This window comes from Ptychodera flava, unplaced genomic scaffold, assembly GCF_041260155.1.
Source record: "Ptychodera flava strain L36383 unplaced genomic scaffold, AS_Pfla_20210202 Scaffold_29__1_contigs__length_4469600_pilon, whole genome shotgun sequence".
In the NCBI taxonomy this organism is placed as follows: domain Eukaryota; kingdom Metazoa; phylum Hemichordata; class Enteropneusta; family Ptychoderidae; genus Ptychodera; species Ptychodera flava.
The window spans coordinates 4,232,847-4,248,661 of record NW_027248351.1 but is presented as its reverse complement, the minus strand read 5'-3'; positions in this window follow the sequence as shown (position 1 = coordinate 4,248,661).

Below are 15,815 nucleotides of genomic sequence, written 5' to 3'. Positions count from 1 at the left end.
ATCAAAATCCCTTGTATATATCAGATAAGAACTCTTAAATCTGATCTAGTTTTTCTTTAAAGAATTATACATGTTACATACCTGTCACACAGTAAAATGTTCCTGTTTCAGGTTTTTTTCCCTGTAGGCATGTCAAAGACAAAGGTTGAGGGTCTATGAAGCGGTATTGCACCCAGCTAGCTTTTTAATCACCAATTTAGCTGTGTACACACGTATCTTAGTCTTTCCAATCCTAAAAATGATTAACGGGTTGTCCTGGCTACATGCGTGAGTAGACCGTAGATTAAAAGGGAAGTTCGGCATGCCAGCAACATATTAAGTGTCCAAAGGAAAGGTCATACCCACTCAGGAAACATAAAGGGCGACGGCGCCTATTCTGGCTCAATGTCAACACGGCAAAAATGTCCAATTGCAATCCCCATCCCTAAAAATGAATGTCGCCTAACCTTATAAAATGTCGTGAATTACATTGTTAATTTATATTTTATAACAGGATATTTTAATGTGTTATTGTTGCAAGCATTGTTTTTTAACGTTAAGTTATGCATTACCGTTGTTGACATTGTTATTCAGTCATTTCAAGTTCGAACAAGTTGTGTTTTAGTATTACAAGTATTCATGTAGGAAACTAGCATGAACATGATGTAACCAAGCTATTATAGCCAAACACAACGCCATCCGCCAAATTGTTTTGTCCGACCGAGCTTATTAGGGCACGTATGCAGTGTTTTGTTTGTTTGTTTGTTTTTTTTGTAGAGTGCATTTCCGGTGCAAAGCGCACACACGGGTATGTTATTTAGTAGTAACCGTTCAGCTGCAAGTGTCCTTATCTTGTATCGTCACACACTCATTGCTGCGAAACGAGCCCCCTTCTATTGTGGTTCACCTACAATTGATGCCGAGACCAGAATCACAGCCACCCATGACGACTATACAAGCTCTAGAAAAGATGAGAAAAGTCGAACGCGCCTTCTTATCGGACATCTGGAACCAATAGAAGATCAGATTAGAAGAAACAACACTACCACAACCAAATCAGAGGATTATCACGAAATCATCACTAGGAAACCCAAACTCAATCGGAAACGTGAAATCCTGCTGACTGTTTCTCAAGAACTGTGCGATCAATTAGACATTGCTCATGCAGAGTTCGGAAATACTTTGCCATTTGTTTTCTTGCAAACCACTTTAACTTCGGAATAGTTGTCATGGTAGCAACTGCTGTTATTTTAAATTTCTGGAAATTAACCTTAATTTCACTAATCTGTCAAAGGTCATAAAATATGAAAAATATTAGTTAGCTGGTTTGGACATGACGAACATCTTAAACAACTGTCAGAAAACACACATTGGATAGTGTCTTTAACTGTGCTAAAATGGGTAGAAAAACTGCAGATTGTGCGGCAGGTCTACACCTTTTATTAAGTGTATTATAATTATGCACCTATAATTAATGTTGTTATTACTCATTTCAGAAATAAAATGTTCACCAAGTGTTTGATGCTCTTTACTACCAGAAGTTTACCTTTTCTTTCTTCATCTTAAAATAGGCAAAGTGTATCAAACAAATTTGGGGAAAATGTTTGAGCCATACTTTTCGTTATGAAAACACACAAAGCCAGTTTCCTTTTCCTCACGTAAGATAAGCTAAAATATCAATAAATTATACAAAATATTGCAGAGATATTGTGGTATAACACTGGTCAATATCATAAAAATCGAAACGTGTTGCTTTTCTAGTTTCTAAAATGCATAAATGTAGGTCGAAGCTCATTCAAGTTTCTCCAAAATATTTGGGTAAATATGTTGTCATGTATGTACTGATCAATATTTTCTAAAACCAAACCTAAAGCTCGGGTTAGTTAGATAAACAAAAGGAGTTCAAAGGCTATTCAAAATGGCAAACAACGTTCACTGGGAAAAATGCTTGATATACAACAATATACACACATACACCGATTCTGTACATTTGTAGAATACGTTAGAGATTCAAGTATACCAATCAAATGAAAAAAATATGTTGTACACGTGATGTGCAATGATCGGCATTACATATACTCTTGTTTTGCATAAATATACTAAACTTATATCAACGTATTCATATGTTCCATATACAAAGATGTAACTTCCGTATACCATTAATATTGTATTCAATATACGTCAATATACATAAATACACCGATCGCACACCAATGATATAGCCCATTGATTGAGGCCACAATTGTCGCTATAATCATAAATGGTCTCTTTGTTTTGCTGACAAAATTATATTATTTCACTTTTAATGTAGTATTTTTTGTTAATGGCCGCCAAGCCACATAACTAATTATAACGCCTGTTGCACACTTAAATGCTCCTGCTTTTTAAGGAAAACGTTTTCCAGTACGAATCATTATCCTTTACAACAAAATCTTAAGTGTGGGCTAATTGGATAAATCAAAGTAGATCATAATTCATCTTGTATCGAAAACAGTAGCCTTACTTGCTATTTTTGGCTGACATGGTCTGTTTGTTTTGCTACAAAAATAACGTTTTTGTTATGTTATTTATGTCATTTCCCCCACCTATGACCAAAGTTAAATTAGTCTAAAACATTCTTAAGGTCATTCTCCTCCATGACCTTGAATTCAATTAGTCATGTTTAGAACGTTCTGGAAATTCAATTAATCATGTTTGCTACAAGTAAAGGTATTTCTAGAACAGTACTGAACATATCAATTGGACTTCTAAATTGTTCTAATATTCTACAGATAGAATCATTGAGTATACACATCGGGGTGGCACAATTGTTAGGCAAGATGTTTGATCGTCGCACTTACGTGTGAAACTCAAGATTTTTTGGGGTCGTGTAACTGACGCGACATGCTTACTTAAAGACTTTGGGGGTCAATCAAGCAGTATTAGAGCCTCAATTTTCAATCCCAGCACTTGGCAAAATGTTCTACATACAAAATATGTACATGTGTCAAATATGAGAAGTATGCATGTACGTATACTTATAAATGCAAAACTACAGTGTAAACTTGGTTTGCAATGATCTGCGTTACGTATACTCATGATCTGCATAGATATACGCTACGCATACCAACGTATTGGAGTGTTCCATATACAAAGCTTATATTGCATTCAATATACGTCAATATATGTGAATATATTAAACGCATATCAAGCATTTTGTCCATCGCAGGTCCTCGAATTAGTGGAGTTCCCCTCCCAGTCAAATACTTCGCCAGTACGAGGCTTGATTTCTATAACATTAATTACACAACCTGATTTCAACCTTTTGGCAACCTTTTGCTAATCCTAAAACAGAGTTTCAAGAGTAAATAATGAACCTGAGATAGACATTGAAACACTGTAGAAGTTTATGACTACACGTCTTTTTGTATTATTATTATTATTATTATTATTATTATTATTATTATTATTTATTTCTTAAAAAGCGCACTACACTTCGTCTCAGTGCTCTCTAAACAAACAATAAAATAAGAATGACAAATGAAAGAAAATCAATACATATCATGAAACACAGTAACACTCCTTAAAAATATAAGTTTTCAACTGGAGCTTTAAAGGTTGAACCATAATATTCCAAAATATTGGAGAAGCAACTGAAAAAGAACGAAAACCATAGCTTAACAGTAGTGTTCCTCGTATCACGCCGATTTAACAATAGTTTATCAGAGAACACGGAGAACACGTCGTAGAACCTGGATATCTATTAGTGACTTCAAATACTCTGGACATTTACCAGTTAAAATCTTGGAAGTGAGGAGAAAATTTTTAAACTTTAATCTTTCTTCGACAGGTAAACAATGCAAATCCATTAAAACAGGCGTGATGTGTTCACATTTCCGTGTACGACTAATTAAGCATGCAGCAGCATTTTGAACAGACTGCAATTTTTCAAGTTGGTATTTTTGAATCCCATACAGGAGAGCAGTACAATAGTCGAGGCGCGATGTCACAAAAGCATGTATGTTTTTCTGTGGATTTCTTGTCGATCAAAAAAACGAATTTTACTTATTCTGTTAAAAGCGAACATAGCAGATTCACAAATGCTATTTACTTGATTTGTCATAAAAGCATCAGACTCTAAAGTACTCCAATATTTTTTGCCGATGCAGACAGACTGATGTTGTGCCGATTCTTAGGGAATTCTACTTCATCGCAACTCTTCTGAAACGCAAAAACAAAGATTCGACACAATTTGTGGTTCTTAAGTACATTATGATCTAGACCTGCGTTATTTATCAAAGGTCGGATAATTGCAGTTTTAAAAACCTTCGAAACAATGCCCGTCGAGAGTGAAGAATTAAAAAAGTGTGTAATAAAAGGTACAAGATCATGAATACCAGGTTTCAAAATTTCAGTGGGTAAAATGTCTAAAATACACTATTTTGAAGAGGATTTCATTACTAAGTTTAAAATATCATTTTCGTTTACTTGATTAAAAGATGGCAATGAACACATTAAGGGTCTCGTTAAAATCGAATGATCAATTACAGGAGTCGAACCTTTCTTGAGCATTTCATTTTTTGTTGAAAAAAAGTCCATAAATGCACTACTTAGTTCATTCAAAGGAATGCCCGTTGGCCGAATTTTTCACTTGCTTTCTTTGTTCCTGTTAATTCATCGACTATGGCAAAGAGTTCTCTGGTATCGGCGGCATCAATGCGTGACCGGTGATGGTCTGATTTTACCTGATCCACACGTCGGTTGTATTATGTTTGTTTAGCGACAAATATCTCACGATGGATGACAATCGGATGCGTTGCCATTTTTGTTCACATTGCCATGCAGTTTTTCTCATAAGCATCAGTTCTTCTGAATACCACGGTGCTCTCGGGTTGACAATGACAGTTTTAGATGTTATCGGTGCTAAATCATCAAGAATACTGGTTACAGTGTTTTCATATAATTTGCAGAGCTCATTGGTATCATTAGTCTGCTGTTAGTTGTTAGAGATGAAGATAATCTTGACCGCAATTTAGAACAATACATTCAACGAAAATTCCGCCTGGATTGAGTAACTTTCATATTTGGTGGTCTAGCAACATTCAAGGTGAAATGAATCAGACTATGATCAGAGACGGAAACATTATCTAGAAGATGTTCAGATCCGCGTGTTATTAGGAGGTCAAGTGTTTGTCCGAGTTACGTGTTGTGGAAGATTTTTGGAGTGGAGCAAATCGATAAATTTAGCTGTGTCGCGTGACTCCGAACTGTTCATATGGAAATTAAAGTCTCCCGCAATCAATAAATGTCCAGGTGATGGAATGACGATTTCTAGTAAATTCGAAAAGTCCGATAGAAAATCATTCGTTGAGTTCGTATTTTCGTTGATCTTGTTTGTCGAAAAGAACGATAAGACGCAAAATTTCACAGCGAGATCTTATGCAGATATCAAGCGACTCGAATGATTTAAAATCATGTGCGGACTTGCTAATATTATTCAAATTAGAACGTAGTAAACAGCTAATCCTCCACCTCAACGATTAACCCGTGGTCGTTGATGGATTATGAGACCAGATAAAGCTGAAATAATGTCGCCCACGACATGATCATCTTCGCTCTTTAACCATGTTTCTGTTAAGATGAGTAAATCCAGTTTCTCTTGTACTATCGTTGTAGCAATTTCTGCGGCCTTGCCTGTTAGTGATCGTGCGTTAAATAGGCCACAGGTTAGTTGTACTTTATGAATATTATTAGAAAGTCGTGGACATTTACCAAAACGCTTGTAGGTCTCCGTAATGTATTGCCAACTTCAGGTCTGTTATCAGATATGATAGGTTGAATGGACCATGATTTACGATGACGGATTCCTTCTTTTCTACCTCGGGGACGAATTGCAAATCTTATTTTCCGTTCGGCTGCCAGATGTGTTGCACTGCTATTGCTCCATCTCATTGAAAGAATGGCAGAACGTGGCAGTTTTTGAAACGAGTGCAAAACATGTAAGAACGCCATGTTCAAGCAAAAGTGTCGAATAAACATCCAAATATCAGGCTTGATACGTCACCACAGACTAAACGTCCAACATGAAACAACGTTCAAGAAAACTAAAGCAGACTGTGCGCAAATAAGGAGACCAATTCTAATATACGACGGAAATTAAAAAAAATAAAATAATGGAGAGCCTTGTATCCCTGTAGGCAGCCGGGTTCAGCGCCCTCTACATACATGTATCACGTGTATGGATGTCTGTGTATTGTCTATGTCTCCAAGTCAATTCAACTCAAAAGTAACACTAGTACAGAAATTTGCGTGAAATTGGCGAGAAATGGACACTTTCTCGCTTTATTGCTAGAAGTAAGCGTGAATACATACTTTCTCGCAATCAAGCTGCCAGAACTGTTCTTTCTCGCCTGCATCTGCGAGAAGTTGAATTCTTGCAATCAATCAGCGAGAACTATGTTTTCTCGCCCTACATTTGCGAGAAATTGTGATTTATTTGTAAATTACCTACACAGAAGAATACAATTTTCTCGCTGACTGATTGCAAGAATTCAGTTTCTCGCAGATGCTGAGAGAGAAAACACAGTTCTCGCCAGCTGATTGTGAGAAGATTTAATTCTCACTAGTTTATTGCGAGAAAGTATATATTCTCACTTACTTCTCAAAAAAAGCGAGAACGTGTCCATTTCTCGCCAATTTCACGCAAATTTCTGTACTAGTACAACGTCTCGCAAATTTATGTACAAGTGTAAGCTTTTGAGAGTACTTAATTGACGTTGGTTACCCTACCAAATTAACACTCTGCATTGTGGGTATTTCGAACCCTTTGCTCATGATGGTTTAGTATCACTTTCTGGTGATTTGACTTCATTTTACCCTTTCAAAAACTTAAGATAATACCGAGGCTTTTCAGACTCTTTTGTTTGCAAATATCCTGCCTTTTTCTGAAAGGACATTTTCAGGGGCAAACATTTTGAGGGGTAAATGGTAGTGAGTACATTTCTATTCCTCTCCCTGTCGTCGGACTTTGTTTCTGGACGTGTGACTCTAGGAATTAGGTCATTTTTAGCTCACGTGTGTAAACATGTGGGCTAATGTCATAGCGATGTCTGTCTGTCTGTCCGTGTGTGTGTATGTGTGTCTGTCTTTTTACACGATAAGTAGTATTCAAAAATGCCAAAACGGATTCAAGTCAGATTTGGTACAAAGGAACCATATGCTACTTGCAAGAACTGAATAGATTTGGTAAGTGTGGCTTGCATATTAATGAAGTTATGCAATATATTTTTTGTTTTCCGTACAATGGTTTCCCCATGGAGACGGTAATGACAATGTAGACATATATCAAGAAATACTGCACAAAATTTCATGAAACTTTTCACAGATGACAATCTCAGAACATTATGATGATACTGTGAGTGTCATGTCAATTATCTTCACATTTGCATATTAATGAACTTTTGTTATTAGTGAGATAACTCTGATATTTCTGCACCAAAACTTGATGATACTTACAACAAATATTGATCTGATATATATCTAATTATAATTATATACATTTGGCAGTGTCATGTTAACAAATAGCTCATTTGCATATTTTATGAAGTTTTGTAATTAGTCATATAACTCCGATATAACTGCACCAAATGTGATGAAATCTGCTGCAGATACTTATCCGACTGATATCTAACTGTAGTGTAAACCATTTAGTAGTGTGAAATTAATTAAGGGTTCATTTGCATATTTAAATAATTTTGTAATTTGGTATATAACTCTGAAATTACGGCACCCCAGTCAGTGAAATAGGGTACAGATATTATTCTGATAAATATCGAATTGTACTTAGATGCATTTGGCAGTGTCAAGTTAACAAATAGGTCATTTGCATGTTTTATGAAGTTTTGTAACTAGTGATATAACTCCAAAATAACTGCACCAAATGTGATGAAATCTGCTGCATATACTGATCCGACAGATATCTAATTGTGGTGTAGGGCATTTAGTTGTGTGAAGTTAATTAAGGGTTCGTTTGCATATTTAATGAACTTTGTGATTAGCGATATTACTCCAAAATTACAACGTTAAATTTGATGAAACTTTTTACATATGTTGATTTGATAAATATCCAGTTGTACTAAGAAGCATTGAGCAGTGTCAAGTTAATATTTAGCTCATTTGCATATTTCATGAAGATTATAATTAGTCATATAACTCTGAAATAACTGCATCAAACGTGATGAAAACTGCTGCATATACTGATCCGACATATATCTAAATGTGTTGTAAAGCATTAGTAGTGTAAAGTTAATTTACAGTTCATTTGCATATTAATAAACTTTGTATTTAGGTATATAACTCTGAAATAACGGCACAAATTTTGTGAAACGTGCTACAGATATTGGTTTGATAAATATTTAATTGTGCTATGAATAATTGAATAGTGTCAAGGTAATTTAGGGTTTATTTGCATATTTAATCAACTTTGTAATTAGTAACAAAGTTACGTTGGCGTTTGAACCGACCGTCCGTCAAACGGTTATATAACTTCTGTTTGCAGGATTAGCAAAGGTGACAAAAGATTGAGATCAGTTTGTGTAATTAATGTCATAGAAATCAAACATCGTACTGGCCATGTGTTTGACTGGGAGGAGAACTCCACTAATGCGAGAACCTGGGATTGAAGAGTGCGGCTTTAACTTCGTGTAAGCGCGATAGTGAGTCAGCAAGATTAACTTTAGTGTTGACGTATCTTGCTGTAATATAGAAATTCGAAAGGGCTGAAAGCCAAAATAGCTCGCAGAGCCACGTCAAGGCTGTAGTATTGCGGGACGTGCCGGAGTTGATCATATACATCGTGGTAGTATTGTCCGTATATATAAAGATGAGGCGCTAGTCCCAGAAGTGATGCCACCGCTTGCAAGCGAGTAGTATTGTGTAGAGTTCTTGCAAGTTGATATGTGCATCTTCGATTGTGGGGTTGTCAGTGGACCATCGCGTATAAAACCAATGGTTCTTGAATATACGTAAACATGCTGAGCGCATATCAAGTTTTTCGTCCAGTGTTTTGCGTACGTTTATTCTCACTGTTTACCACTGGCTGGTTAGCAACCGCAGTTTAATTGACAGGTGAATCTTTATATTTCGGGTTGCAATAAGTGTTTCTTACGATGTTCGAACTAGTGCTTTCTCCGACTTCCGATATGCACATTAGTTGTTACAGTTTTTGATCCTGCCCTTACCTTATAAAAGGCAGTATTTTAACCCTTTCACAAACATAGTTTGACCCGTATTCATTGTTTTCTATGGTAAAGTTGGACCTGTACACAGGGAACTGGGGGTGAAAGGGTTTTAAATTATTTGGAGGACGGGTCGATGGGGACTTGGACTAGCTCTAAACGCCAAGGGCAGGTTTCTCCAAAAAGTACAGCTAGTTTGTTAATCAGTATTGTCATCTCTTTTTCATTTGAAATAAATACGCCGTGTTGGCTTTTGCACCTATCTTTTTCTTCTATGTTCTCCAAAGCAGTCTTGGCGTCCTCTAGCTCTGAACTCCCCCACTAGATAGTTTTTCATGTTATCCAAAGTAACTTTTCATAGGATATTAGATAAACTGAAATTTTCAACCCTAAAAGGTTACCATGGAAACATGAGGCAGTAAAATCAATATCGTATTTGGTCTTTTCGACCCAAAATACCCTTTAGATGAAATTTTCACGGAAATTTCACCTTTTATTATTCGCATTATCATTTCTATATAGTACTTATATTATATCACATTTGTTATTATTATTATTATTATTATTATATTATTATTATTACAAGTTTAGGGGCTATAAGTATTATATAGAAATCTAATAACAGTTCATTGAAGCTGTGGAAATTCTGAAAAAGAGGTGTTCGAATGCAGGCCCATCGTGGCAGTCGTGGGCGTGCACAAAATAAGGCACAGCAACTGTGGAGAGTCTATGCCAGTGTATTTGCTGCAAATATACTTCACGCATGCGCACTCGTTTGCCAGTTAGTCTGCCAATATGAGCATGCGCAATTGAGTTTACTGCGCGTGATTCTGTAGTCTGTACACTACATCTCGTGCTATAATCTTGTCGTTGAGCTTTGCATGTTGACAGAACTGGAATTACTGCAGAGAATACTTTTCAGGACATCAAAGTGAGTCCCTAAGGTAACAGGTGGGACGTTTAGAAAATAATTTCAGAAGTTCACGCCGCCTGTAGCCAATTTGTGGAGTATAAGCTTATACGTACCTGGAGCGATGGTACACAGTATTTCTGCTGTACATATTGCCAGATAATATGCGATGGAATTTTGCATTTCGCGTCGTTCAATCATTCAGATGGAAATGCCAGCCTACTTCAAACTTTAAAAAATCAGGGTGACAGACTTTGAAATGCTAACTCTTGTATAACAATGACGTAATTTAATGAGAAGACCTTTGTATATTCGAGCTCGGCAACAGTTTTGATTGAGAACTCTCATCATGGCGGATTCACTGAAACAGTGAGTATTCAACAACTTTTTCATATGTCCATGTAGCACATTTGTGCAAAAATAAGCAAGTCCACATGCCTTTGGCGAATCAATAAATGCGTTTTTCACCGACCTGAAAGGTTGAAAGATGCGTCCGTCACTTTAGGACGAGCTAGATAAATGTAGTCAAACCCAGGTTGGCATAGAAATTTGCCATAGTAGAGACAATAGTACGACCGGCCGTGCGGTGGAACTTTGCAACAAAGTTTCCATATCTGAACTGACGTACTTGAATGACAGGCACAGGGTATGATGGCCAATAAAAATGCATTCTCGTTGCATTTTGATAATAATGTATCAATCACAATGACACGGAAATTATGCCTCCTCCCAACAGAAGGGCCATGGTCTATTTTTAGCCCTGCTACAGTATATCTCAGTGCTGAAAAGGCCATATTGTTGTCATGTTGTCATGACGACTTTTAAAATTTGCATACAATTGTGAGAGCAAAACGGGTTGTTTATAGGTAACAAAACTTTTGAATCCCACTGTCGTCCATTACACCTGTTTCCTTGGGCATTAAAGGTGTGCAAGTATACACATCAACAGACTAGAAAATTCACTTCATGGGCAGAACCTTGTAAAAAAGCCCTTTCTTGTCTGGTTAACGAAAAAAGATACCCCTGATCTAAAATATGCATGGGCTACCAGCCAGTGTCACCGGGCTACTAACTTCAGAATATGGTTGCCCAAGTGGACTACCAGGGAAAAAAAGTTAATTTCCAGCCCTGGGCAATATTAAACATGAAACATTTAACTTGTAATATTTCCCCTTGTCTTGGCCTGCTGGGTTTAAAAAAAATGTTTAAAGGTATACAGGGACCATGTTCAAATTTAGCCATTGCTACCATGGAAAGGGGAGATCTAGCTAATCATCAGAATCATAGAGTTTATGGGGTCACGCCAGGTCACACAAAAAAATAATGCACCACTACATGGCCATAATTTTACTTTAGTTAAACAATCAGAAATAATTTGTCTTCATTATTCTTCCTGGAATGAGGCAAAGAAATCAAAATAGATTATTTTAAAATGAACATTATTATACGTCGTTAATTATAAATCCATAAAATAAATAAGTACCAGTGAATTATGTTTTAAATAAAACAAAAAAAAACTGTGCGCTACTGTTACTGCTTCTGATAAATAATGGTACATTGGGTGATAAGGGGAATTGGGTTCATAAAATTAATTTGAGATACAAGTAGAATTAATTTTAGCACATAAAATTAATTTGAAGGCATAAAATTAATTCAATGAATGCATAATAAGTTGGTACTATACTCTATAACACTTATTTGGGATGACTGCATGAAACAAAATTAAAAATGTTTGAAAAATTATTTCTGGTCTACATAAAATTAATTCAAACACACTAAAATAAACGGAAAACAAATTTTGATAACAATGGCCGCAATGTACATTATCTTAATTATTCTTCCTAGAATGAAGGCAAAGAAATTACAATTATTATTATTATTATTATAGAACAAACGTTAAAAGTTGTTACTTAGAAATCCATAAAATAAATAAAAAACAGTGAATTATGTTTTAACATAGACCCTTTCAAGGGTCTATTGTTTTAAATAAAAAAGCTGTAGTTCCCAAATAGGTTATCATGGCAACATAAAACAAAAATGAACATTGAGTTCATGCTGTGATAAATACACTTAGGAGAGAATTTGCATAGCTACTGGGATTACTTTTGATGGAATTTTGAAAAAAAAAAGAAATATTAAAACGCAAATAGGTTACTAACGAAACACAGGGCAGTAAATATGGATATCATATATTTGTCTTTCTAATCTAAAATAACCTTATAATTTTTCTATTGATTAATGGATTTTTACACTGGATATTTGGTCTTTCTAACCCAAAATATCCCTTTGATATAACACATTCTGTTGATTATTGGATTTTAGGTTGAATCTTTGAAAAACTGCTAATTTTTACTCCTGAATGGTTGCCATGGAAACATCTCACATTAAAATGAGTGTGATTTTTTTTTGTGTGCTAACCAGAAAAACCCTTATTATCAATTTTTTACATCAATCAATAGTTCTTTAATAGGAATTAGGGAAAAAGTAACATTTTAAATCCCAAACTGGTTACCATGGGAACTCGAAACATTAAAATAAGTCTGGTGTTTTGTGTTGTCTGACCCAAACTCCCCCACTAGATAATTTTCATAACAATCAAAGTAACTTTTCATGGGATATTAGAAAAACTGAAATTTTCAGCCCCTAAAATGGTTACCATGGAAACATGGGGCAGTGAAATCGATATCATATTTGGTCTTTTCGACCCAAAATACCCTTATGGTGAAATTTTCATGGAAATTGAACCTATTATTATTCGCGTTATTATTTCTATATAATACTTATATTTATTATTATTATTATTATTATTATTATTATTATTATTATTATTATTATTATTAACTTCGAACAAAGGTTGTAAAAATTGGTTAAAACCGCCAAGAAATGTCACTTTGCTTGCCTGGTTGAAAACTGCTCCGGTTATCAGAAGAAGCTCTTCCAGATAGTTACCAGTCTATTTAGACAACATTCAAACTCATCCACCTCGCCTGACTATAATGACTCTGTTGAATTGGCTGATCGGTTTGCTCGGTTCTTCATAAACCGTGTACAATCGCTCATCCTTGATATTGCTTCAACGATTGGTCATGTTCCTATCCAGTTTTGTACACCTGTTTTTGCTTCAGGACCTGAGTGTCGCCTGGCTTCATTTCAGCTCACTACTGTTGATGAGGTTGATGAGATTATTCGCTCATCACCCTCATCCTCCTGCTGTCTTGATCCCATTTCCACCAAGATCCTGAAGGATAAGCATGTCCTTACTATTCTTTTACCGTTGATTACATATATTTTTAATAACTCAGTCGTGCTTTGTACCATCCGATTTCAAAGATATGCAGTCGTAAAACCTCTTTCGAAGAAACCTTCACTAGATCATAACACTCTTAAGAATTATCGCCCGATTTCAAATCTCCCATTCCTATCAAAGGTTCTCGAACGCATTGTCGCTCGTAGACTTAAAGCTCATATTGTCTCCAATTCTTTAGATGAACCCTTACAATCGGCTTATAAACAAGGATACTCTACTGAAACAGCTTTATTAAAGGTCACTAACGATATTTTATGTGCACTGGATTCTTAGCAGGATGTATTTTTAGTTATGTTACATTTTTCTGCCGCCTTTGATACGGTTAATCATGAAATTTTGTTAGAGCGTTTGTACCATCATTTTGGTGTCTCTGATAATGCTTTGATGTGGTTTAAGTCATATCTCTCTGATCGAAGACAAGCGGTAATCATAAATTCTACCCAGTTGCCTATAATCCTCTGGAAACAGGTTGTACCGCAACGGTCAGTCCTTGGCCCAGTTTTATTTAATGTTTACACATCCCCCCTACGCGACGTAGTTGCTCGTCATGGTTGTCAATATCATTTGTATGCCTTTGACTCAAATCTGTACATGTCTTTTCGACGTGAAAATACCATGTCACTCTTGAATCCTGTGTCTCAGATGTCTGAGCCTGGATGTCATCAAATTTTCTACGCCTTAATGATGATAAAACAGAATTGTAATGTTTCTCTAAGAATTTTGACTTTTATTCAAGTCTTGAGCGAAGTCTTCGTATAGGTGATGCGCTGATTTCAACCCAATGTCAAGCAAAGAGCCTTGGCGTCATTCTTGATTTCGGTCTCACCATGAAATCTCATGTCAGTCATATTTGTCGCTCTTCCATGCTCCATATTCGACGCATTGCCCACATTCATAAGTACCTATTCAGATCTACCACTATACAATTTATCCATTCACTTGTCTCCTCACGTATCGATTCTTGTAATTCTTTGCTGTATGGCTTACCACTGTATATGATTAATCGCATTCAGCATGTTCAAAATGTAGCAGCCAGAGTTATAACTCGGTCAAAGCGTTCTGATCATGTAACACCTTTTCTGCAGGAATTACATTGGCTACCTGTACACCAGCGTATCATTTACAAGATTTTAATTATTACTTTTAAATTTTAATATGGTGCTGGTCCACAATATCTGAGAGATTTAATAAATTTTTATGTACCTAGACGCGAACTTCGTTCTGCAAACGATTTTAAACTCATTACATTCATGACCAAGACAAAAAAGTATGGTGATAGGGCCTTCTGATCTGCAGCCCCATTTTTATGGATCGAGCTTCCAGTGAATATTCGTTCTTGTAATAATTTTAATACTTTTAAACGTATGCTTAAGACTAAGACTTTTTATGATTTTACTCGTTTTTAACTTTCTCGATCAATTATATTTTTATTAGTTATCCATTTTCTTATTGTAATGTATCTTTTAGCGGCTGTGATCACTTTTTCTGTGGAGTTTGTCGCTTTACAAATAAATTATTATTATTATTATTATTATTATTATTATTATTATTATTATTATTATTATTATTATTACAAGTTTAGGGGCTATAAGTATTATATAGAAATCTAATAACAATTTATTGAAGCTGTGGGAATTCTGAAAAATAGGAAAAAGGTGTTGTTTATTTTAATTTTGTCAATAGGGGTGACTTCTAATTGTCGTACGTATATTCTCTCTGCCCAGTCAGATAGGTGTTTCTTTTGACATCACTACCCTTATGAATATTCATATACTTGCAAAAACCAACAGTCGTTGTCTCTGGCAGCGCGCGCTCACAGCTGCTGAGCTGCACAGCGTAGCCTTTGATCGCAGGCCCATCGTGGCAGTCATCGGCGCCCACAAACAAGGCACAGCGACTGTGGAGAGTCTATGGCAGTAGAATGTTAAATGTCTTCAGCGTGGCATTTGTAGTTGTGGCGAAAACCATAAACCCTCTCCCTGTGCTGACGTTGTTGGGTTTTATTTTGTTCATGTGCATTTACTGTAAGCGATCGAGGAAGTTTTGGGATGGAAATAGAGCAAAAGCATGAGTTTTTCCGCGAAATCTGTGCTGCAAATATAACTTCACGCATGCGCACTCGTTTGCCAGTGTAGTCTGCCAATATGCGCGTGAATGTGTCGTCTGTACACTACGTCTCGTGCTATAATCTTGTCGTTGAGCTTTGCATGTTGACAGAAACTGGAATTGCTGCAGATAATACTTTTCAGGAGATCACAAGTGAGTCCCTAAGGTAACACGTAGGACGTTTAGGAAATCCTTTCAGAAAGTTCACGCCGCCTGTGGCCATTTTGTGGAGTATAATACGAACCTGGACCGGAGCGACGGTATACGGTATTTCTACTGTAAATATTGCCAGATAATA